The 23,191-nt window shown below is 37.7% G+C and overlaps 1 non-coding gene across 1 annotated transcript; it reads right to left on the bottom strand.

The window, feature by feature from the left end:
- Positions 1-20,746: 20,746 nt before the first annotated feature.
- On the bottom strand, positions 20,747-20,853 carry LOC141644466 (small nucleolar RNA R71). Its single transcript, XR_012544082.1, has one exon. It is a non-coding gene; the product is annotated as a small nucleolar RNA R71 (small nucleolar RNA).
- Positions 20,854-23,191: the final 2,338 nt, after the last annotated feature.

Genomic DNA, 23,191 nt, shown 5'->3' with positions numbered 1-23,191 from the left:
TTAGAGGTACCTTCTTTAAGGATCCTGTTAGAAAGTCAGGTCCCTGAAGCTGACTGGCTGCAAGCCAGGTATGATTCCTTGGTCATGCTCGACGAGCGACGGTTAAATGCATTACACCATGTCCAACTCTATCAGAAAAGAATACAAAGAGCATTTAACAAAAAGGTGAAGCCTCGAGGAATAAAGGATGGGGATTTGGTCCTAAAGTCTGTGCGCGCTTTACTACCGATCGACCCGAGGGGAAAATTCAAGCCGAATTGGGCGGTCCTTACAGTAAAGAAGATATTATCGGGAGGCGATGATGACAGATCTAGATGGAAATGACTTTGCGAATCCGACGAATTTGGATCAACTGAAGAAATACTATCCGTAGAACTCATTCTCAATGTCGTAAAATAAAATTTTGAATTGCAGTGCTCGTGAGCGAGTCTAGGCCGCGGCACTTTTGCTTCGCTGCTTTTTGTGCGTTATAAATCGATGATTGTAGCGCGTTTGTTTTGTGGAACTACGAGCTCGGTTTGATTCTGTTGATAACGAGATACGTAGGCGACTCTTTAAAAGAGTACAACCGACCCTTCCTTGAATAAAATGAAATTTTATGCAGAAACTGGAATTTTTAATAGATAGTAAGTCTTATTAAAGATCGGGCGATGCCCATTACATCCTTCAAAAGAAAAAAAGAAAACAGCTAGCAACAAATAATAAGTAGTAGTATTAAATAATATATTTGGAGTCGAAGGCTCCTACATCTTCTTTTTCCCTTTGCCTTTTGGGTCACGTGACCGAGGCTCCTGCAGAGGAGGGGTAGTTGCGTTCTGTCTAGCGCGCTTCTTAGGAGGAATCGTCATTTCCTCCCGAGGGCCCAGCCTATCTTTTACACTCAAGCGAGGACCAAGCCTCCCTTCTAAGGCTGAGCCCGAGTGTGCCTTTGAACCCAACCGTTTCCACACACTGTCGCTTTGTGAGTCGGTCTTAGGAGTCTTCTCGATTAGCTTCAGTGTCCGGATGCGGACGAAAGATCGTTAACAAAGAAGTCGCGATCGCTTCGCTTTTGTCATAATATTTGATGTCAACAAGCTCATCCTTCCGACACAAGTCCTTACCTGATTCGGTCTTCTCTTTAAGCCATTTAGTATAAGACGGGGATACCCAGGTAGTCTGAGGGCGCGCAGATACGTACCAAAGACGCCTTTGGTGCCACCTCTTGAGCCAATCATCACATATAGAGGAATTCAGCTCTCTTGCTCGTCCCAGAACGACCTCACACTTGGGAATTATTTGTCTGCGGCCCATCTGACGCAGGACGCGGTCAGGGTAAATGTGAATAGACTCTCTAAACCCGTGAGTTGCAAACGCCTGGTCTTGTCATCTTAGGAAGGATAGTAAAGGATTTGAGGCGAAGCCAAGGCATGAACCAGCAAAGAAGGCGACCTTCCCCTTCTGTCAGTTTGTTTCGCCAATAGGCAAGGTCATTTTGATGCTCGTCTTCATACCGCTTGGCACGCATAGTCAGCATGCGAGCGAGATACGAGCTGGGCTCACGCGGCGGGGCGAAGAGCCAAAATCTTTCGCAAAGCCACACCTGAAAAAAAAGAAGAAAAAAAAAATGAAAAAAAACGAAAGAAAAAAAACGAAAAAAAAAAAAAAAAAAAAAAAAAAAAAAAAAAAAAAAAAAAAAAAAAAAAAAGAAAAAAACGTGACAAAAAAATAGCGAAAAAAAAAAAAAGAGAAAGAAAAAAAAAAGGAAAAAACGGAATTGTGGCAGGAATCGTGGCAGAATACAGCAAAATCGTGGCAGAATGCAACAAAATCGTGATAAAACCGTGGCAGAATGCAACAAAAGCGTGGCAACAACACAAGAATTGTGGTAAAAGGAAAATTAATCAAGGATGCGAAATCAGGAGAATAGATTTTGTTACCTGCAATAGACGGGAGCATCCCGACCAATCGGCACCAGGGTTCATTTTCTTAGCATCTAAACCCCGGAGGGTTTCAGCGAGAATAATCCAGGAAGGGTTATGTCCCGTCTCCATCTGAGACACAATAGACAAAAGCTTCGCTTGTCCTACACAAGTTGTCTTGTTCATCCTACTTTCGAAGACATAGAGGTGTAGCATGATCAATCCAAAGGCCCCCTGTGACGAGGCGCGATGAAATCTTGTTTCGCAAGATACAAAATTTCCGATTAATAGCAAAAAGGTTGACTTCGTCACCAGTAACTATCCCCTCAGACTCCGTCCTGGAAAGGCCAAGGCAGTCTAGATATGTTCCACGCCACCCTGAATGAAATTTAGGTATAGCCGGTATGGCCTCAGCATCCCATCCTCCCGGGCGAGAAAACTCTTCGGGTAGAGGGCGGATCTCCCCCTCGGGAAAAGCAAAGACATGGTTCAGAGGATCCCAATAGCTAAGGCAGTGTTCCAACAACGCAGGTTGAAGGGGATCTCGCGTAAGGGAAGTAATTGCGCCAGTTGAGCGGTCTTTAATTCTTGTCTCTCTGCGCCAGTGAAGTCTGTCTCCCATGCTCGCATAGCACTCGCTAGATTATTCATGATGATTTATGTTATTTGCACCAGTTTGGGGGAAAGCAGAATAAATTTGGCAATACAGCTCTTCCTTATATATAGAAAGTATAAGGGAAGGAAGCATCTAGGATGACACCCCTAAGGTGCCGTTTTTCCTGAGCCATGTGGGCATCGGGTCGCGCGCCTCTTAGGCCCGCCCCAGTTCACACCAGTCATTGGCACAATGCATCGGGTTTTCGCACATCTATCGCATTTTGGGAAGCGCCAGAACGGCCGATTTACATTTCTACCCTCGACAAGTCCATATTTGAATTAGAGCCCGTGTATACTTACGGTTTTATTTTCTTTTTTTGTTTTGCGGTAGCGGGCTACGCCCACGTTGTTCACAAGTCATACAGAATGTCTGAGTCGCATTTCATGCTCACCCATCAAGGTTCGATTTCAAAAAATTTCAAAATTTCAAAAACTTTTTATGATTCGTTATCAAATTCAATTTCGAAGGGTCGATGGCCCAGCATATTTTCGGGTCGATGACCCAATCATTCAAAACTTTCAAATTCAATTTTCGAAGAGTCGATGGCCCAACATATTTTCGGGTCGATGACCCAATCATTCAAAACTTTCATATTCAATTTTCGGGTCAATGACCCAATCATTCAAAATTTTCAAATTCAATTTTCGGGTCGATGACCCAGTATTTCAAATAATCCAATTTCAAGATCGATGATCCAGATGTGCTTATGTGATGATTATTGCTAGTACGTTTTTGTGTTTCAAATATAGCAGGATATGCTTCAACTGGGGGCTCTAAAGTCTTCGACTTTAGAGCCATTGCAGAATCAGGAGCTCGAAGCCGTTGGCTTCAGAGACCATTATCAAGATGTAATGGATGACATCCACCAAGAATTCAATTCAATACAAGAGTATGAAATGGAAGAATTCCGTAGCTGAAAGCAAATGATGAAAGCGACGGCAACCTCCTCGGAAAGTCCCGTCCCATTTGGGCACCTACTAGCAGATGATAAGCTTTGGGCAGGTGTCAACAGATGATGAATTTTGGACGAATGCCAGCAGATGATAAACTTTGGGCATGTGTCAGCAGCTGCCGAACTATGACGCGGGTTTGATTCCGTCAGAAACGGATACGTAGGCGCCTAAGGATAAGGCTCAATCCACCATATATGCAATTTATGGGTCGACGACCAACGACGATAATTTGATACAACAGAAGCAAGAGTCAATCCCCAACGAAGTTTCAGGTATGATCTCTTCTTATGGCTGGCGAGCTTATATACGCAAGTCTAATGGACTATAAACGACCCGAAGAATCCTCAGGTCGAGAGGGACCTGGGGTATACTTTGACTTTCGCCTTGTCCAAGCCTCAGTCAAAGTGGGGGCTCTGTAGATACCCGTATCCGTCGATATTGGAATTTATAGAGAACCCGACAAACACCCGATGATGATAGGACACATGTATTCTTTAGTTGTCACTGTCATTATTTGGAGCTCATTTTACGATGTAGAATGGGCGTCGTCGATGAAGTATTTTATTAATTTAAATGATATTTAAATTAATGTTTTTTTTTAAGTGAATTCATTTTATTATTTTAAATGATATTTAAATTAATGTTTTTTAGTGAGTTCATTTTATTAATTTAAATGATATTTAAATTATGGTTTTTTAGGTAAATTCAATTTATTTTATTTTATTTTGAATTTATTTTCCCAAGTTTATTTTATTGAAAATAAAATAAATATTGATTTGAAAAATCATTTTTATGAGTATATTTGATTTGAAAAGTCATTTATTTTAATGGGTTAATTGATTTGAAAAATCGATTTGAAAATCGAAAAGAACTCGTTTTGAACACTTGTTTTTGAGCTCGATTTTAGCTCGGTTTTTGAGCCCGTTTGCTTTACGAATTGGCACGAATCTCGAGTACATTAACCAACCTAGACCAATACCCATCCACCCTTGTTCGAACCCCCTATCCATGGCCCAAATTCTCGCCCCAAACACCCCCCCATCAGCCCGCACTAAACCGAGCAGCCCCTTGTTTTGGCAGCTCAATCCCGAGCCCAAACCCGCTCCAAACACTACCAAGACCCGTACCCATTAACCCTAACCCATACCCTAGTATCCTACCCATATTATCCTAGCTTAATCACCAAGAAAACCCCCCTCAAACCCTCACAAAAACGGCTGGACAGCAGCCATACGGGATGAAGCCCGATTGCCCCTCCCTCTCTTTTAACCTATTTTAACTCCTTATAAATACCACCCCTTCACCATACATTCATTCCTGGAAGTTCTCTATACATCCTACCTTCACTTACAAGCTTTAAACCTCAGAAACAAACCCTAATTGCCTCTCAAAAACCCTCCACAAAACCGACATCCAAACTGAAACAGTTTGTGTGTCCCCTTCGAAAATCAACTCGTTCCTCCTTCAAAACTCCATCAAAACTCGAGTTTCTTGTTCCTAATTAACCACATAACATCCATCTGCACATTAGACAAAGATACAAGCCAAATTGCCCTTGAGAGTACACGAAATCCCTCGAAAAACAGAGTGTTATACACTCTGTTTTCGCGGTTTATTCTTGTCTGTCCAGTTCTGTTTGTGCTCGTTTTTCGTGCCCAATAACCCAAAACGAGCAGGGGTTGCTTTAAGATCCCTGTTCTCCTCTCTTTCTAGTTTTCAAAACATCTTTTAAATCGAATTTTCGTCGTGAAACGAGGGAGATATCATCGTTTGAAAATCGCTGTCCAGAAACTTTCAAAAACGCGTGTTTGCTTTGCTCTTCGTCGACGACGGCCTCTCGAGATAAAATCTACCATCGATTACGACCCAAGACGGTGTCAACGATACATGTAGGTTGAGGGTGCATCAAATCCTCTTCTTTTCCCTTTTATTTCGTTTGTTTTATGCTTTTTTTTATTGTCTTGTTTTTGTTTGTTTTTCGTTTTGTTTATCGATTGTTCTAATTAATTATGAAACTAGTTAGTCCGAGTATGAGTTAAAGTACCACCATGAACACCCGCGTTGACTTGAGATGGGAAAATAAACCGCTACTTCAGTCGGTCGTACACCCCCGTCTCATTTACATATCCTCGTGTTCAAGGTAGGGCATAAATAAAACGAGTTTCTAACTTCGCTCTTCGCTTTTGACCCCTTTGTTATTTCGGCCAATTCGACATACCCTAGGACCCGTTGTATGTTAGTTTAACCTCTGATTGTTAACCTATGACGTATTTAGATGACATTAAATTAATTTAATAATCTAATTAGACACTTTAGGGTACATCGACATATCTTTAAAAATCAACTAACAATTATGTAAATAATTGAACGCATCTTTCTCTTTCACCTAATTTCTCGCTAGTATAAGAGTGCGTGATTAGCACCTTCTTATTAACACTCGATGAGTTAACTTAATTTGCAAACTTGACCTAATTCAACCCCTTTGGGCCGTGTGGAACACTCGATATTAAGCGAAGCTTTCTGATCTTTTTTTTATCATCGTTTTCTAATGTATCTCCCGGATCGCTTTGCAAATCCATCTAACTAATGAACCTGACCTAGGAACTAGGGTAGCCGTGTCTGTGGCCGTGGCTTTAGGCCGTGGGGTTGGTCATGCCTCTCTTTGTCTCGTTTGTTTTATATCTTTTGTTCTTTGTCGTTTGATAGCTTGTAATTTATCGTTTGCTCGTCGGGTTGTAATCTTTCGAGTTAGTTTTCTTTTTTTTACGAGTCAAAACCTCTTCAAAAAACCTTAGTCTTATTTGGTTAGACGGTTGTTCCCCAATGCTTGTAGGAGCGTAGTAAACCGCATGTTGTTTAAAGCAACATGGCCCGGTTTATGCTAATGCATGCTTTGGTGCGTAGCCCTATGTCTAATTCGATGAGATTAAGTGAAAGCACGCATTACGAGGAGTGACCCAAGGCCGTGTGTCATGTAGGCCGTGAGTCACCCCCCCCCCCCCCCTTGTGCACGGTTTTCTAGGCCAAACGGTCATGTATTGCGTCGTGTGTATAGCTTTGTATTTAGATCGAGTTGTATCTTTAATTTGTTGTTGTGTCGGCATGAAATGCCTGGTTTGTAATAGGGAGATCCCAACGGCTCCCCCATTCCCCCTAAGCCTTGTTTGCTTTCGTTTGTATGTTGTTCGATCAATCAACCTACATGCTAAATTACAACTTTGACAAAGTTAGTTTAGTTGCATCTAAAACGACATAGAAATTGTTGTCACATGATAGGGTTAAAACAACGTTTGCATATCATACATCGTAGTAGCTATGACCTTGTTTGAAATCCGACACTTGACTTAGTAGAGGCCGTTATCGACGGGCGGGGTTGGGTGTCCTTATGGGCTTCCCAACACGTACCCTTACCCCTTACTCAAGATCTATGGTTTGTGGATCCGTCTAAATACCATTGGATTACGAGAGTCATTCAAATCGAGTGATATAGGGTACAAGTCTTTATCTTTAATCACTCGTAGTCGATTGGCTTTATGCTTTTCGATGAAAGGTGTAAAGTTGACTTGAACGGTTCCAAGTTCCCAAAAAACTTGGTGGCGACTCTAATATGTCTTAGTTCGATTCGAAAGAACCTCGAGTCGATTATGTCAGGTGTGGATCCCGCGGACGCAGTTCCCGAGGGCCTTGTTCACAAAAACCGTGGAAATGGGCTGTCTTTGGTCAGTTTTGGACGCAATTTTTAGGCTGGAATTGTTGTTGGTTTGAGTCATTTTGATTGCTCATGTCTTGTGTGCATATACATGAATGAGTAGGGTCTTTTATTTGGATAAATTCGGCCTTGTAACATGCTTAAAAACTTGTCTTGAGATGGCCTCATGAATTTTCTAGAAAAACCATGTATATATAAGTTGATGATGAGTGACTTTTGTGGACTGTTTTTGAGTCGATCCCACAGATGATTTGAACCAAATAGTTGATTCCCGCCTCCTTTGTATATCCAAGTATGTAATGGGTTGGTGGTATGTGAGAAATTTCACCCTTTTCATGCTTAAAATTTCGTCTTAAGACGGTCACAAAAGAACTTTATAAATCGTAAAAATGGACTTTGTCGAGCAGTTTTCGCGGGCTGTTTTGACGGGTTTCTTTATGCTAAATTGAACCAACTTTCTTGCTATTGTCTCAAGTACATGTAAATGTTGGTATTGGGTCTTTTGTACGGATATAATCCGTCTTGGTTTGACCTAAGAAACCGTCCTAAGATGGCTGGACGGGAGGGAATGGCTGCGTTCTTTTTGTGCCCTGTTCTGGTTGCTGCCATGATATTGACTGTTGTGCAGGGGCGGACTGCCAATGTTGGCTCTGACCATGGCTGGCTAAGACGGGGTGTGGTCAGGCCGTGGCCGGGTTGGACTGGTCATGGCTAGGTCGTAGCCCCGGTTGGGTTAAGTTCTATCCGTGAAATATTTTTGGTCGGGTTTAATTAATTTGAATTTCCGTCGCATTATTTATGTATCTTAAAATCTTTATTTGTCGTTTATTTATATATTTCTCACATGAATCGTAAATGTGGAACTTACTGTTTATTCATGTCATAATTATATGAGGTGTCTTCATTTATCTGTAATATAAGATTTAATTCATTTATTCTCATTTATTTATCGTGTCTTAAATACGAGTGAATTATTCTACTTCTCTAATTAAATTGAGTCATTTATAATTAATGCTTGTTTTGCTTATTATAAATGGTTAATTTTCGTTTATTTACATTTTTATTCAAGTGACAAGTATTTGAGAAATGAGTCACTAATCCATGTTTACAAGTATAACTGGACTTGGATTGTCTTACTTGATTCATCATTCGCTCATTATATATATTAGTCTCTTTCCAAGTTGATTCGTATCGCTTGGTTAAGTCGTATTCGTTTGATAATGCCTTTATGTTATACCGTATTGCTTGACTTACCTTTACGCCTCTTTCGGATTGTCGTGCCGATTGTGGGTTCTCGATTTTCGATTTAGGGTTCGGGTCTTGGATGCGGATTGTCCTGCCGCATGTTGAATCGGGAATTGTGCTGTCCCGAGAGTCTGGCCAAATTTAGACTAGGACTGAGTCTTGGGAGTACCATTGTCGTCCTACAAGGGGAATTATATTTTGATACATGAGTAGTAAAGGTCTTGCTTGGTTTAGATATTGGTATTTATCTTTCAAGGCAAGAGTTATGTCTTGTGTTGTTTGTCTTGGTCCTATCGGATACTAGGGGTGAGCTATAAGCCCTCTAGTTGCGATATGATCGTCGGGATTGATGTTCCCATCCGTTCTTATGGTGAGATGCAAGCCATAAGTATGAATGTGACATTAGTAGCCACGTCCCGTGCAATGTTTGCTAAGTGGTTTTCCAAATAATGGCTACGGTTTGTATTCTTGTTATTCGCATTGGTTGATCCCTTACTTAACTGCTTCACATGATTCGGATTCTAATCTCATATCTATGTTGTAATTCCTTGAAATGCGTACCTTTGCTTAAATGACCGTATTCTTGTCCTTCATATTATTTAATGGTCTTACGTGAAAAGTTGAATCTTTATTATGCTAATGTTGGCCTATCTTGTTCCATCTCAATTATTTGCCATGTTTACATATAAACTTGATATTCTTATCTTTTGTATGTATCTTATATGACTTACCTGATTTAGTTCCTTGTTATGTTCGTTTTGTCATTTTGTGGCTGGGAGAACCTTGAGTTACTCCCCACTGACTGTGGCGTTCATGTTTACATGAATGACAGATAATAGTTGGTGCATTTATGGGGTGAAGACATGTGTGAGCTAGCGAGCACTTTGGCCTTGTAGTTGGCTTATTAGGATTGCTTAGACTCACCTTTTATTGTGTTGTCATTCGAGGGATATATTTTCCCTCACCTTTGACTATCACGTTTGATGTGACCATAATTAGAGCATATCTAGTCCCCGAATTATCCTTGTTCCCATGCTTTTTAGTGCATATTTGGGTCATTTATTGTCTTTAGTCCTTTGTTTTGCATATTCTTTGAGGTTTTGTTTCCTTGGTAGGAAAGGAGTGCAAACCTTGCATTTTCATGGCAAAATAGAGCTAAATTGATTGAATTCAATGACCAAGCATCAAACAGAAGACAAGACTAGAAGGCCTTTGTACATACTATAGTAGATGGACAATGATGAGAAAAGATCCTTGCATCCCCGAGGAAATCCTCAAGAATTTTATGAAGAGAAAGGAAGAAAAGAAGAAAGAAAGAAGCTGTAAGACAATCCGAGCGGATTGCCCAGAATCTGCCCGTCCAGCAAGGACAATCCGAGCGTCTTCCCCCAGTGGACGCCCGTCCAAAACAAGCACAATCCGCCCGTCCACCACCACAATCCGCTCGTCCAACAAGATGGCAATCCGCCCGTTCCGTGCCCTGGACGCTCGGATTGCGTGTCAGCCATTTCGTCTTCTACTCATTCAAGGAAGGATGCGCATATTTTTCTAAGACCAGCGAAAAGGAGACCGGAGTCTCCCTTGAGACCGACGATTCCTCAAGGACTTAATCGTCATTTAAGCCCTTAGTAAACCCTAATTTATGTAACTAATCCCCACTATAAATACCCCATTAGTCTAATTAGATTAGCATGTTCTTCTTAGCAATCTTTAGTGTAGTTAATATCCATCAAATCTCTCTTTAATCTTGTAATCAACATTTAATCAAGTTTTAATACAAATCTCATTTCCTTAATGTCTTTTAGTTCATCTTTCATTTTGGGTAATTGAACACTATTTGGGTTATTATTGGGAGATTGACAACCTTCCAATCAATCATCAAGTACTTCTATTATTCTTTGCTTTATTATTGGAATCATTAGTAGGTATAATTCTCTTAATCCCTTTTTAATTATTGTTAAATCATTTTCATTTATTCATCATGTTTTACTTTGTTGGTATGATTGACAACCTTGCTAGCATGTTCAACATGATAATGAGTGAGTAGTTTCCTTAGCTAGGGTTAATGGGTAATTAGGGGAAACCAACATGGGGGATGATTCATGCCTAATTAATATGTTTTCATAGTTTATTTGCTTGCTTGTTGTGATCTCAACTTATGCACATGTTATGTTTAATGAAATGCGAGCCTATGAATCCTTGCATTTTTTACCCATCACCTATCTTTTCAATGAGACTTGTAAGACATAAACCAACTCGAGTCTCATTAGACCATGCATATAGTTGAGTAGTGAAGATTAAGTCTGTTGGAATATGTGTCCTCCGACAATAATGCGATCACGACTGTTGATCATGATGGTCACATGTTTAAATCTCATTATAAAGAATACAATTGGGAAGTAATATTGTTACTGTCAACTGGTCAACATATATCGGTAATGATTGGCTGACTAGAGTTTGACATTACTGTCGTGCGGCGGTAGTGATCAGTTGACCCCCTAGGTCATACCTATAGGGCAACACTCTTAATTGATTATTTAATTAATCGTATAATGTTACGAGTTAATTAAATTACTTGAAAATTGACGGGCGATTTTGGAAGTAAAATTTACGTATCAAATTGAAATGTGATTAAATGAGATATGGTCTGAGTAATTGAATTGTATGATTACTCGGATGAAATAATTGTTTAATGTAACAATTAAATTTGAATGAATTGTTATAAATACAATCGGTTGTAATTTATAAATGGTAAAATATTTTGGCAAGTAATTATGAAATTACTAAGTCGATTTTTGTATGTGACGTATTTTAATTAATACGTTGATTTTTAATATGTTAAAAATACGTAACAAATTTATGTCACATATGACATGTGACATATTGACAATTGACAAAAATAATATGGAATCCATATTATCAAGTGGGCCGAAAATTAGAGGGTTTTTGAGCTAATTATATGTTGATTGCAATTAGTGGAAGGCATGATGATTACACTAGTCACTAGCCATGCAAGCCTATTGTTCATTGTGAAGAACAATTTTTCCATGCATTGGCTCTCCTAAAGCCCTCCTCTTATACGGTTTTGAGAAGATAAAACCTATGATGGTTTTTCAATAATTTTTACCTAATAATATACAAAAGGTTGTAAAAATATTTTTATTCATTCATTCATCCAAAAATTACAATTTCTAGAGAGAACTAAATCCTCCTCTTCTTCTCTCTAAAACCGAAATATTTAAGAGTTTATAAATATTTTTGGGTCAATTTTTACTAATTAATATTATACTAGTTCTTGTAATATTAATTAAATTAAGAGAAAGCTTTGGGTATTAATCCTAAGGAGAGATCCTATACTTGGATCTTTGTTCTTCCATAAGGGAAAGCTCAAGAACAAGAGAGAAAGGTGATCTCTCTTGTGCCCAATATAACCGAAATCTTCAATGTAAGGACATGATTTCTCCTCTATTTTTATCTTGTTTGCATGCATAAAATCCACTTTTAATTTTATGAAAAATTAATTTCGACATATATGAGTATGTTAGTATGTATATGAATCTACATTTCCTTCAATCGGTATCAAGAGCCACGGTTGTTTGCATGCAAATCGGTTAAAAGTTTTTCCGAGTTATAAGAATAACAAATAAAACTTGTAAAATTTGTGTTATTATGAGATATCACGAAATTAATCCATGCATGTTAATATTTCTGGTCCTAAAATGTTTTAGGATATTTTGGTTAATTTTACGGATTTTTATTGTTCATAATTTACAATAATGGCATTTAAATGTGATTTTATGAGTAAAAATGTCATTTTTGGTCTAAAATTAGCTATACTTCGAATTTTAAGTTGATTTTTGGATATGTTGTCATATATATTATTTTGAGATAACCTTTAAATTTTCATAATTTTTGGTCTTGTTATGCTCGAAAAATGAATTTTTCATTATTAAATTCGGATTTAGGTGAAAAATAGGTTAATATGAGTTAAATTTCGAATCTGGTCATAGAAAATTAATATGTTGTCACATGAAATTTTACAAGATGTGTGTAAAATAGTTGGCTATAAAGAAGTCTTTTTGCATGATTTATGGATTTTTGAAGAAAAATAGCATAAATAGTGACATTATTAGTGAAAAATTAATAAAACATAATCTATGACTTAGGGAAAACGTCTAATGTTGCATTTTATTATCTTTTTCAGATCTAAAATTGAAAAGTTAATGAAAATAATTTTTTTCATGTTTTTATGATTATTTTATTAAAAATCGATAAACCGCAACATTGTTTTCCGGAAAATTTTCGAACTTTTTAACCTAAGATTTTGAACATTATGAGTGTCATGGAATTTTTCCAGAATTTTCATGAGTTTAAATTTCAAATTTCAAATTTATTTGAAATTGTGTGATTTATTTGAAGTTTATGGCTTATTTTTGTAATTTTTGGTCCATTTATGAAAATTTTTATAAAATAAGGGTTAATTATGGTCAAATTATTAGTGAAGACTAAATTTTGAGTCCTAAGAGGTTAGGGTAATTAACTTATGCATAAATATGAGTTTATGTATTTTTGTGATTATAAAATGTTGAAATCACGCAAATCCGTAAAAACCGAGTAATATACGATATTGGCTAATTAAAGGCGATTTAGCATAAAATTGAGCATGTTCATACATATTATAATGCTGCATTTTCTTTATGATTGTCATAATTTTAATTTATGTAATTTTGAATTATGTAATTTTACTTAGTATGGCCTTAGATTTTAATTGGTATTTCCCGAAATGTATGGGAATACCGATTCGATTGTAATTTTTATTGTGATCTCGTATCACCGTTTTGTAATTAATAGATTTATTTTATTTTAGTTACAAATGTATAATAGGAAATTATGTAATTTATTATGTAATTTTTATTTATCTCGGAGTTCCCAAAGACGGATTTCTTCAAGATGGCGATACATAAAGACGGTGTTACCTCAAGATGCGTGCCACAACCGAAGTTCAAGGGACCAATGGAGTTGGTTTCCGAATATGTAATAGTTAAATAGTTTTTCTATTTTAGGAAAGGCCATACTAGGATTTATTTATCTTTATGCTTGCATTTTATTTTATGTCACATGCATCGCTAAATCGCCATAACTAAAACATGCATCATTATTTTATCGAGTTTATCGACCGTGTCAATTAGAATTATCGTAGTTCACCGCTTTAGTTCACTTAAAACGTGATAGATAATAAATTGACATGACCTCTCGCTAAAACAAACAATTGAGACATAGCCTTACCAAATAGTAGAAACCATGAAAACCTATTTCGCGAGGGAGTGCACTCGGCCCTACCGGGGTACAAACCTTGTTACGTAGGGGAAGTGGGTGATGAGTGTTAATCCACCGAGTTCATGTTAATGAGGGTTTCATCGGCCATACCATGCCCAAGTTGATGTGGATTTGGATAATGGACACATTTATTCGAAATTTGGATTGAGCTCAACGGAAGTATTCGCGACCGTAGTTGCATGTGTTCCGGGCTATAGATAATTATTAGAGTAATTTTATCGACCAAGAGTTCTAGAAGTAGAATCGATTAAAACGTTAATCCACCGAGTTATATTGATAAAGGTTTCATCGGCCATACCGTGCCTAAGTCGATATGAATTTGGGTCTTGGAATCATTTATCTAGTTGGGTAGAGGTCACTAGAAAAATGCATAAAACTTGTTTAAATCATACATTTTACAAGTATTATTAAAACGACATTTGTTTTACTCCTTATATATTTTTGTTTTGTAGACCACTTCTTTTTCATAACAAATGGCAACATCAACACCAACTCCTAATGCTACACCACTCGCTAGTTCGTCTTGGCTCCGATCCTTTATGGATCGATGTAAACTTGAAAAGAATGGGTCAAATTTCTCTGAATGGGATGCCCAACTCAAATTAGCCGCCGAAGGTGACGACAAGCTTCGTTACCTTACCGAGGCCTCTCCACCCGAACCCTCCACTAGGTCCACCGCGGCCACTAGGGAAGCATATGAGGCTTACCAAAAGGAGTCCGCCGCAATGAAAAATGTCTTAATATTTGCAATGGAGGCGGATCTCCAAAGGAGAGCCTTTAAAATGGGCAATGCTAATGAGATTTACTCCAAACTTGTGACCATGTTTTCACAAACTCCGCGGATCGTCCAATATGAGGCGGCCGCGACATTCTTTGATCTCGACTTCAAAGAGGGCCAAAAGGTTAGCCCTCATGTGCTCAAACTTATGGAGCTTGTCGAGACCTTGAAAATTCAAAAGGTTGAAATCCCCAAAGAACTCATCGTAGATAGGATTCTACACTCCTTGTCTAAAGTCAAGGCATATGTGCAATTCCGGGTGAATTTCAACATGCAAGACAAGGATGTGTCTCTTGAGGAGTTGCACAAGTTACTTGTGCAAACCGAGAGGGACATGGGGTTAAATGTGAACCCTCCCAAGGATGTGCTTAACATAAGCACTAAGAGTAAGGGGAAGTTCAAGAAGAATGGGAGAAAGGGTAAAAAGCAAGCTCCCACATTCACCAAAGCTAAGTCTTGTGAAGCTAGCACATCCAAAGTCAAGAAGGGTCCTCTTGATAAATGCCATTATTGTAATGGCATGGGACATTGGAAAAGAAATTGTTCCAAATACCTTGGTGATATCAAAGCTGGAAAGATCACTCCAGTAGGTAAATGACTAACCTTCTTTTATGTTTCTAAATTCAACTATGATATTATGATGCAAAGTTGTGATAATGTATCTCCCTTTTTATTGTAAATAGGGCCTCCACCAAGCAAAGACAAAGGAAAGGAAAAACAAGCATGAGAAACCATGGAGAAGCTAAGGATAGCTTTTATGGAGCTTTGTTTTTCCATTGTCTTAATTTAAGTTGTATTTTGGATTTTAGAACTTTAAGTTTCCGTGTTCGACATGGAAAAGTATTTGGGATAATGAGTTGTATTTTGGATGATGGTGACTTGGTTTGCAACCCAAGTCACCCGTTTTATCATTTATCCTTTTAATGTTCTAAAATTTCATCTTTAAAATGCTTGCGTTTTGAAACATAAGATTATTCACTTAAGGTGATCTAATAGACAATTATAATGACGGGTTTCATTATATGTCCACATGCTTAAGGCGTGTGTATGATCATTTATAAAGAGATTTTGAGTCTATGAACTATCTTAAAGGTATGTCAATCACCAAGTACACATATGAAATCAATAACTATTAGTCTATCTATGAGATAGTTCTCCTTATACTTCAACATCATTAATTTGTGTCTCATATGCTATCTTTGAATATATAGTGTATTTATTCTAAAGATAGAGTGGGAGAAATATGAGGACACAACACACAAGACAAGATAAAATTGTGTAAAATTGTGTACTTGTGTAAGTGAAGATCTTCGCAAGAGAAAATGATTTGAATGAAGGTATATCTATCTACATAGTATGCCGAATAGATGAGATCTATGGTCTCAAGTTAGTTCGATATGACTAAAGAGACCAAGTGCAGTTATCATAAGAGATTATTCTCAAGATAACTACACGAGGAGACCAAAACAAAGTTTTGGAAGAAAAATGACTAATGCAAAGTCTTAACAAGTTTTTGACTAAGTTTATGAAACATTTGACCAATAGTTTCAACCTTGAGATTTACTTAAGAGCCTAAATGAATCAAAGTTACATACTAGTTATGATCGAGTTGCAAAGAATGATATACCGATATCTTCAAATGGCCAAAGTTTTAACCACGCAAATGTCATTGCTTAACCTCACTATGAAATGGTTAAACCTCCTTCCAAAAGGGTATTTGCGAAGGACGTATTCTAAATATTGTTTATATTTGAAAATGACATTACTACACATCATTATGACATGAGTGTGTTGGAGATTTAAAATCTCTTTACGTAAGGTTGTGATGAGACCACTTCAAAATAGGAATTTTGAAAGGATATGATGGGAACATATATTGTTTTATCCTAATAACTTGGCAATGCAATTTACATTTCAATTCTTGTATAAATTTCGATTGAGAAGTCGATTTCGAAATGTGTAGAATTGAGTGGGAGTTAGGAAATTCTCATGTGAAGACATAGAATTTAGTGGGAGCTATCATCCTTTGAATGTTTACAACTCATCACTCATTAAAGAATGACGAGCTAAAACCTTCTTTTATAAAAGAAGCATTTGAGTTTTCAATTCTGGATGAAAATGGACAATGATGAATCCAATTACATCAAGGGATGTTGGATTAGTATTAAGAGATACACATCGTATCAACATTCACATAGGCTATTCATGTAGATGAAAATGGAATTGCCATTAGCAGTCATGGTCGTTCATTGAACCTATGAACGGTTGATCTCATGATTATTAGTAACTAATGTTTCCGCCATTAGAATAATCATGTACATGTCCAATTATAAATCATATGCATAAGAGCATGATGATTGATTTGTGAGCCATAATAGAAACGTCATGAATTCTCAAGTAGAATCCGATGAGCGATTTCAGTGTTTGACGGTATGTTCCATTGTGTGTTAAGAAGTTGCACATATTATAGAAAATCCGAGCACATATGAGGATTTATGGGAATCCCAAATTCTTTCAAGCCTAGAAAGAGAAATGAGAAGTTTTTTGGAAAAATGCTTGGTTGAATAAGAGGTTATTCAAAAATCAATCTTTCCTAGTCAAGCTAGGACTTGTGAGAAGTGCTAAGCTAAATAATCTTGTCAATTGTTACAAGATTCTACAAAACATATACCTAGTGCATTGTGTGTGGATGGAGTACTTGATCATTACAAGTTATATCATTCATCACAAATTTGTTCGCTATGTGATAGTCGATAAGAAAGTTCTTTCAAGATTAAAGAACCGAAACCAAGGTCGGGAACCTTGATGTGTACTTGGTAAGATTCATGCTATGAGAGAGAACATGAATGTGAAGGAAATTGCAAGTGTAAGAAGTTTGAACACATGGACACATGGGATGTTAAACTTCTGTTGCAATCAATAAGTGTTTACACTGATGATATACATCACAAGGTTGTAATATGATATTGACTACCCGAGTGTGATGTCGACATTTGTCGTTTGAGTTATTAACTTACCTTGTACATTGTTATGTCCAAACGGGTTGTGAAGACAATTGAACCCCGTTAAAGTGAACATGGATTAACATTGTTTTTGCCCATAGTTACTTATATGAGGTGACGTCTCGAAGTGACTAAAGTGTGATGCGATTGATGGCAAGTTCAAGTGCCATAGAGTCATGTGAGATGACTAGTCGATCACATAGGCAGACTGTTAGGAACATTTTGTCGGGCCTAATGACCGCTTATAAAGTTCTGGCAAATTTATATAGCCTGGTCGTGGCGAGAGCTGCTATAGTATTCAAATGAGTCGATTCTTTTGACTAAAGACTATTCTCCTAAGATGGCACAGTTTCAGATTAACTTTGATTTGTGTTACTACGACCTTCGTAAATGGGGTCAAATGGGCATATTTTGGGTTATGATGGATGTGGCTAGTCGAAGGGAATGAGTGCGATAGGAATTGTCCACCCCTAGTCAGGGTTATAACAATATCTCAGGGCCACTCGAGGAGTAATGAACTGGAAATGCGTGGCCACGCTCGGAAAGTATCTATGATAGATAAGTCCGGTCAATCAGTTATTCTCCAGATCGAGGAAACCACTCTCGATATGATCACTTGCAAGTACGACCTGAAAGACACCTTGAATTGAGTGGGAGATAGTAATAGGACAAGAGAATTGGTGACGCACACTTATCGAGGACAAGTGGGAGATTGTTGGAATATGTGTCCTCCGACAATAATGCGATCACGACTGTTGATCATGATGATCACATGTTTAAATCTCATTATAAAGAATACAATTGGGAAGTAATATTGTTACTGTCAACTGGTCAACATATATCGGTAATGATTGGCTGACTAGAGTTTGACATTACTGTCGTGCGACGGTGGTGATCAGTTGACCCCCTAGGTCATACCTATAGGGCAACACTCTTAATTGATTATTTAATTAATCGTATAATGTTACGAGTTAATTAAATTACTTGAAAATTGACGGACGATTTTGGAAGTTAAATTTACGTATCAAATTGAAATGTGATTAAATGAGATACGGTCTGAGTAATTGAATTGTATGATTACTCGGATGAAATAATTGTTTAGTGTAACAATTAAATTTGAATGAATTGTTATAAATACAATCGGTTGTAATTTATAAATGGTAAAATATTTTGGCACAAGTAATTATGAAATTACTAAGTCGATTTTTGTATGTGACGTATTTTAATTAATACGTTGATTTTTAATATGTTAAAAATACATAACAAATTTATGTCACATATGACATGTGACATATTGACAATTGACAAAAATAATATGGAATCCATATTATCAAGTGGGCCGAAAATTAGAGGGTTTTTGAGCTAATTATATGTTGTTTGTAATTAGTGGAAGGCATGATGATTACACTAGTCACTAGCCATGCAAGCCTATTGTTCATTGTGAAGAACAATTTTTCCATGCATTGGCTCTCCTAAAGCCCTCCTCTTACACGGTTTTGAGAAGACAAAACCTATGATGGTTTTTCAATAATTTTTACCTAATAATATACAAAAGGTTGTAAAAATATTTTTATTCATTCACTCATCCAAAAATTACAATTTCTAGAGAGAACTAAATCCTCCTCTTCTTCTCTCTAAAACCGAAATATTTAAGAGTTTATAAATATTTTTGGGTCAATTTTTACTAATTAATATTATACTAGTTCTTGTAATATTAATTAAATTAAGAGAAAGCTTTGGGTATTAATCCTAAGGAGAGATCCTATACTTGGATCTTTGTTCTTCCATAAGGGAAAGCTCAAGAACAAGAGAGAAAGGTGATCTCTCTTGTGCCCAATATAACCGAAATCTTCAATGTAAGGACATGATTTCTCCTCTATTTTTATCTTGTTTGCATGCATAAAATCCACTTTTAATTTTATGACAAATTAATTTCGACATATATGAGTATGTTAGTATGTATATGAATCTACATTTCCTTCAAAGTCGACTTGTAGGTGTTGTACAATCTAATCGATTCGGCTCCGGGACCCAAACTTTCCTAGGATTGTAAGATATAAACCAACTCGATCCATCACAACAATAATTGCTTGCTTATAATTTGAGAATATGTTTGTATGATCAATTCCCATGAATCCCCTATGAGCCCATGACACCCTAGTGCCTTTTATCAATTGTTTACATCCCTTTTTAATCATCTTGCTTGTTTACTCTTATTGCTATTTAGTTTAGTGATCTACTACTTCAAACCCCAAATTGTGACACCCCTAGACACCACTAGTTGTAATTGAAAATCTCATCTCAATTCCCGTCCCTTGGGATCCGACCTTTACTTACCTCTTTACTAATTGTAGAGTTGGTTGTGGAGTTATAAATTGTGTTTTGGTCTAGGTGCTCCTAACGACAAGTAGCGAAAACTAAACCCTCACAAGGGAACACGACCAAAAATGGCGCCGTTGTCGGGGACGGTGTTAACTTGATTTAGATTTTCTTATATTGTTATTAGTTGTGTCTTTCTTTGCCTTGGGGAAGTAAAACTCCTCAAGGTTTGTTCTAATTGTTTTCGAGTTGTTTGATATTTTGCATGTCTAGAAGATCACAAGGTAACTTGTTACCCTTTGATCACGAAATTGAAAGGACTTTGACAAACAATATAGGACTTGCTAGGAGAACTTTGAAAGGTATTGGTGAGATTGTAGATATTCAACCAAACATTATTGAGTTCATCAACCCTTTTGCAAGAGAAGGTGAGGAGAACCCAACACAAAATCCAACACAAAATCAACCCACAATGCCTAAATTTTCATCACATTTCGTACCAACCGAGGAGAACCTAACCAATGGTACTACTACACCACAACATTTAACCGGAAATTTCATTGCCAAATCCGCATTTATCCAATTAGTCGAAAGAAGCCAATTTGGGGCGATGCCTAGTGAAGACCATCACTCTCACATAGAGACTTTTTGTGACTATTGTGATGCGATTTCTCAAACCGGTGTAACTCAAGACCAAATTCGATGGGTCTTATTTCCTTTTTCTCTAATTGGCACCGCAAAACAATGGTTGAAAGGCCTTGATAAGGCTACTCTCGGAATTGATTCTTGGAAGAAATTGGCTCTAGCTTTCTACAAAAAGTTCTATCCACCGGAAAAGCCTAACATGCTAAGAGCTCAAATTACGGGCTTTAAGCAAAGGGATGAAGAATCTTTGTATGAATCTTGGGAGCGATTCAAGGGAATTTGACACTCATGTCCTCATCATGGACTTAGCGAGTGGTTCTTGGTACAACAATTTTGGAACGGTCTTTATGAAGACTCAAGAAACATTCTCAACATGGGATCAAATTGAATGTTCACCAAAGTCGACGACAGTCAAACTTGGAACAAGATTGAGGAAATGGCGGTCCATAACTCACAATATAGTAGACCTCGCAAGGCTACTAGAGGAGGAAAGCATGAAGTGGACTCTATTACTCAATTGGGTGCTCAACTTAGTGCTCATCAATTTGAAGTTCGAAAAAGCTATGGCTAGACTTGAAGAAGCCTCAAAATCACCAAAGCAACATGTTAATGCCATGACGGCATCTTCATCAATCCCAAGTGGGATATGTGAGAATTGTAGAACTTTGGGACATGACCAAAGTGAATGTAGGGGAACAAATGAACAAGTAAATGCTTTTCAAGCATAAAAGAGTGGTACCCCTTATTCAAACTATTACAATGAAAACACCAAATTCCACCAAAATCTCTCATACAAAAGCCAAAATGTTCAAAACTCTCAACCAACATACACCCCACCTCCCATGAGAAACCAAAATCAAAGACCCTTTTACAACCAAAACCAAGGTTACCAAAATCAAACTCCATACAATCAACAAAATGACCAAGGTTTTGATGTTCAAAAAGCGGTCCTCCAAATCCAAAAGAATCAACAAGAGTTTTTCATTCAAATGCAAAAGGATAGTCAAGCAAAGGAAATCACCATCAACAACATCCTAGCCCACACCAAAATGTTGGAAACCCAATTGACTCAACTAGCATCCTCAAGCTCACAAAGACAAAAGGGGCAATTACCACCTCAAAGTAATCCCCCGAGACATGAAATGGTTAGTGCCATTCACTTAAGAAGTGGTACGAGATATGAAGCACCGAAGAAGCAAGTTAAGGATAAAGTTGTGGAAGCTAGTGACAAAGAAGAAGTTGTGCAAAACTCTAAGAATGGAGAACCATCAAAAGAAGAAGTTTCAAAGAAAAATGAAGACAAGGCCAAGCAGAAGGAGCCCATTGTGATTAGACTTCCTTTTCCGAGTCGTCAAGCCAAGCCCAAATTTGATGACCAACTTGGAAAATTTATGGATATTGTGAAGAATTTGGAAGTCTCGATTCCTTTCACGGAATTAATCAATCACGTGTCGGCCTATGCAAAATACATGAAAGACATCATCACGAAGAAGAAGTCGATCCGGAAGCTTGAGACTATCGCCTTCACTAAGGTAAGTAGTACAATACTTCAAGGGAGTTCACCTCCAATACTTAAAGATCTGGGAAGCTTCTCAATACCGTGTACCATTGGCGACACCACGATCAACAAAGACTTATGTGATTTAGGGGCTAGTGTGAGTGTTATGCCATACTCGGTAAGTAAAAGGTTAGGGATGGGAGAGCTTAAATGCACCAATATCACACTCCAAATGGCCGATAGATCAACGAAGACACCATTGGGGATATGGGAAGATGTTCCCGTAAGAGTTGGGAAATTTTTCATCCCGGTGGACTTTGTCATTGTTGACATGGAAGAAGACTCCAATATTCTAATCATTCTAGGTAGACCTTTCTTGCACGCCGCGGGTGCGGTGATTGATGTGAAGCATGGAGAGCTCACTCTAGAAGTGGGAGATGAAAGCATAATTTTCAATCTTGACAAGACCATGAGAGCTCCCCCTTTGCATGAACCATGTTTTATGGTTGATCATTATATCCAGAAGGATGATAGGAAGAAGTCGGAACTCCAATGGAATAAGAAAGTCGATGATGCTCCATTTAAAGAGCAAGGAAATTCTAACAAAGAGAGCTTGAAAAGCTCACCAAAGTCAAGCAATGAAGAAGAGGGCCTCATTGGCCAAGACAAGAAAGTGGGAGAGTTGTCTCTATCAACTGAAGAGATATTTAGTGACCAAGTAGATGAAGTTTGTGGTCTTTGGGACGATGAGTTTGAAGGGATTTTCAATCCCTACATTGGTAATGCTATCGATCAAGACCAACATGAAGGACAACAAGGGAAAAGATCTATTGAAGATCTTTATCATGATAATGAACAAGCTTTTGACTACTTCTTCAAGGTGTTGAGCAACATCAACAACATCTTGGACATGCCCCCATGACATCTCACTAAGGATGAGAGTTTGGTGGAGTCCTCTCCAAACCACCATTTGTAAATATTTCTTGTTGGAGCTTGTGTCCTCCACAAATTAGTGTGATAACATTTATAAATCTCTTATAGGTTCACAAGGGTATACTTCGTATTTTATCAGTTGATTAACGATTACCTAATAACGGTTGGCTTGCTAGAAAGTTTGACGTTATTATCATACTGATGGCAGTGATC

This window comes from Silene latifolia, chromosome 2 (genome assembly GCF_048544455.1).
Source record: "Silene latifolia isolate original U9 population chromosome 2, ASM4854445v1, whole genome shotgun sequence".
NCBI classification, from domain to species: domain Eukaryota; kingdom Viridiplantae; phylum Streptophyta; class Magnoliopsida; order Caryophyllales; family Caryophyllaceae; genus Silene; species Silene latifolia.
This window is presented reverse-complemented; position numbering and strand designations above follow the sequence as displayed.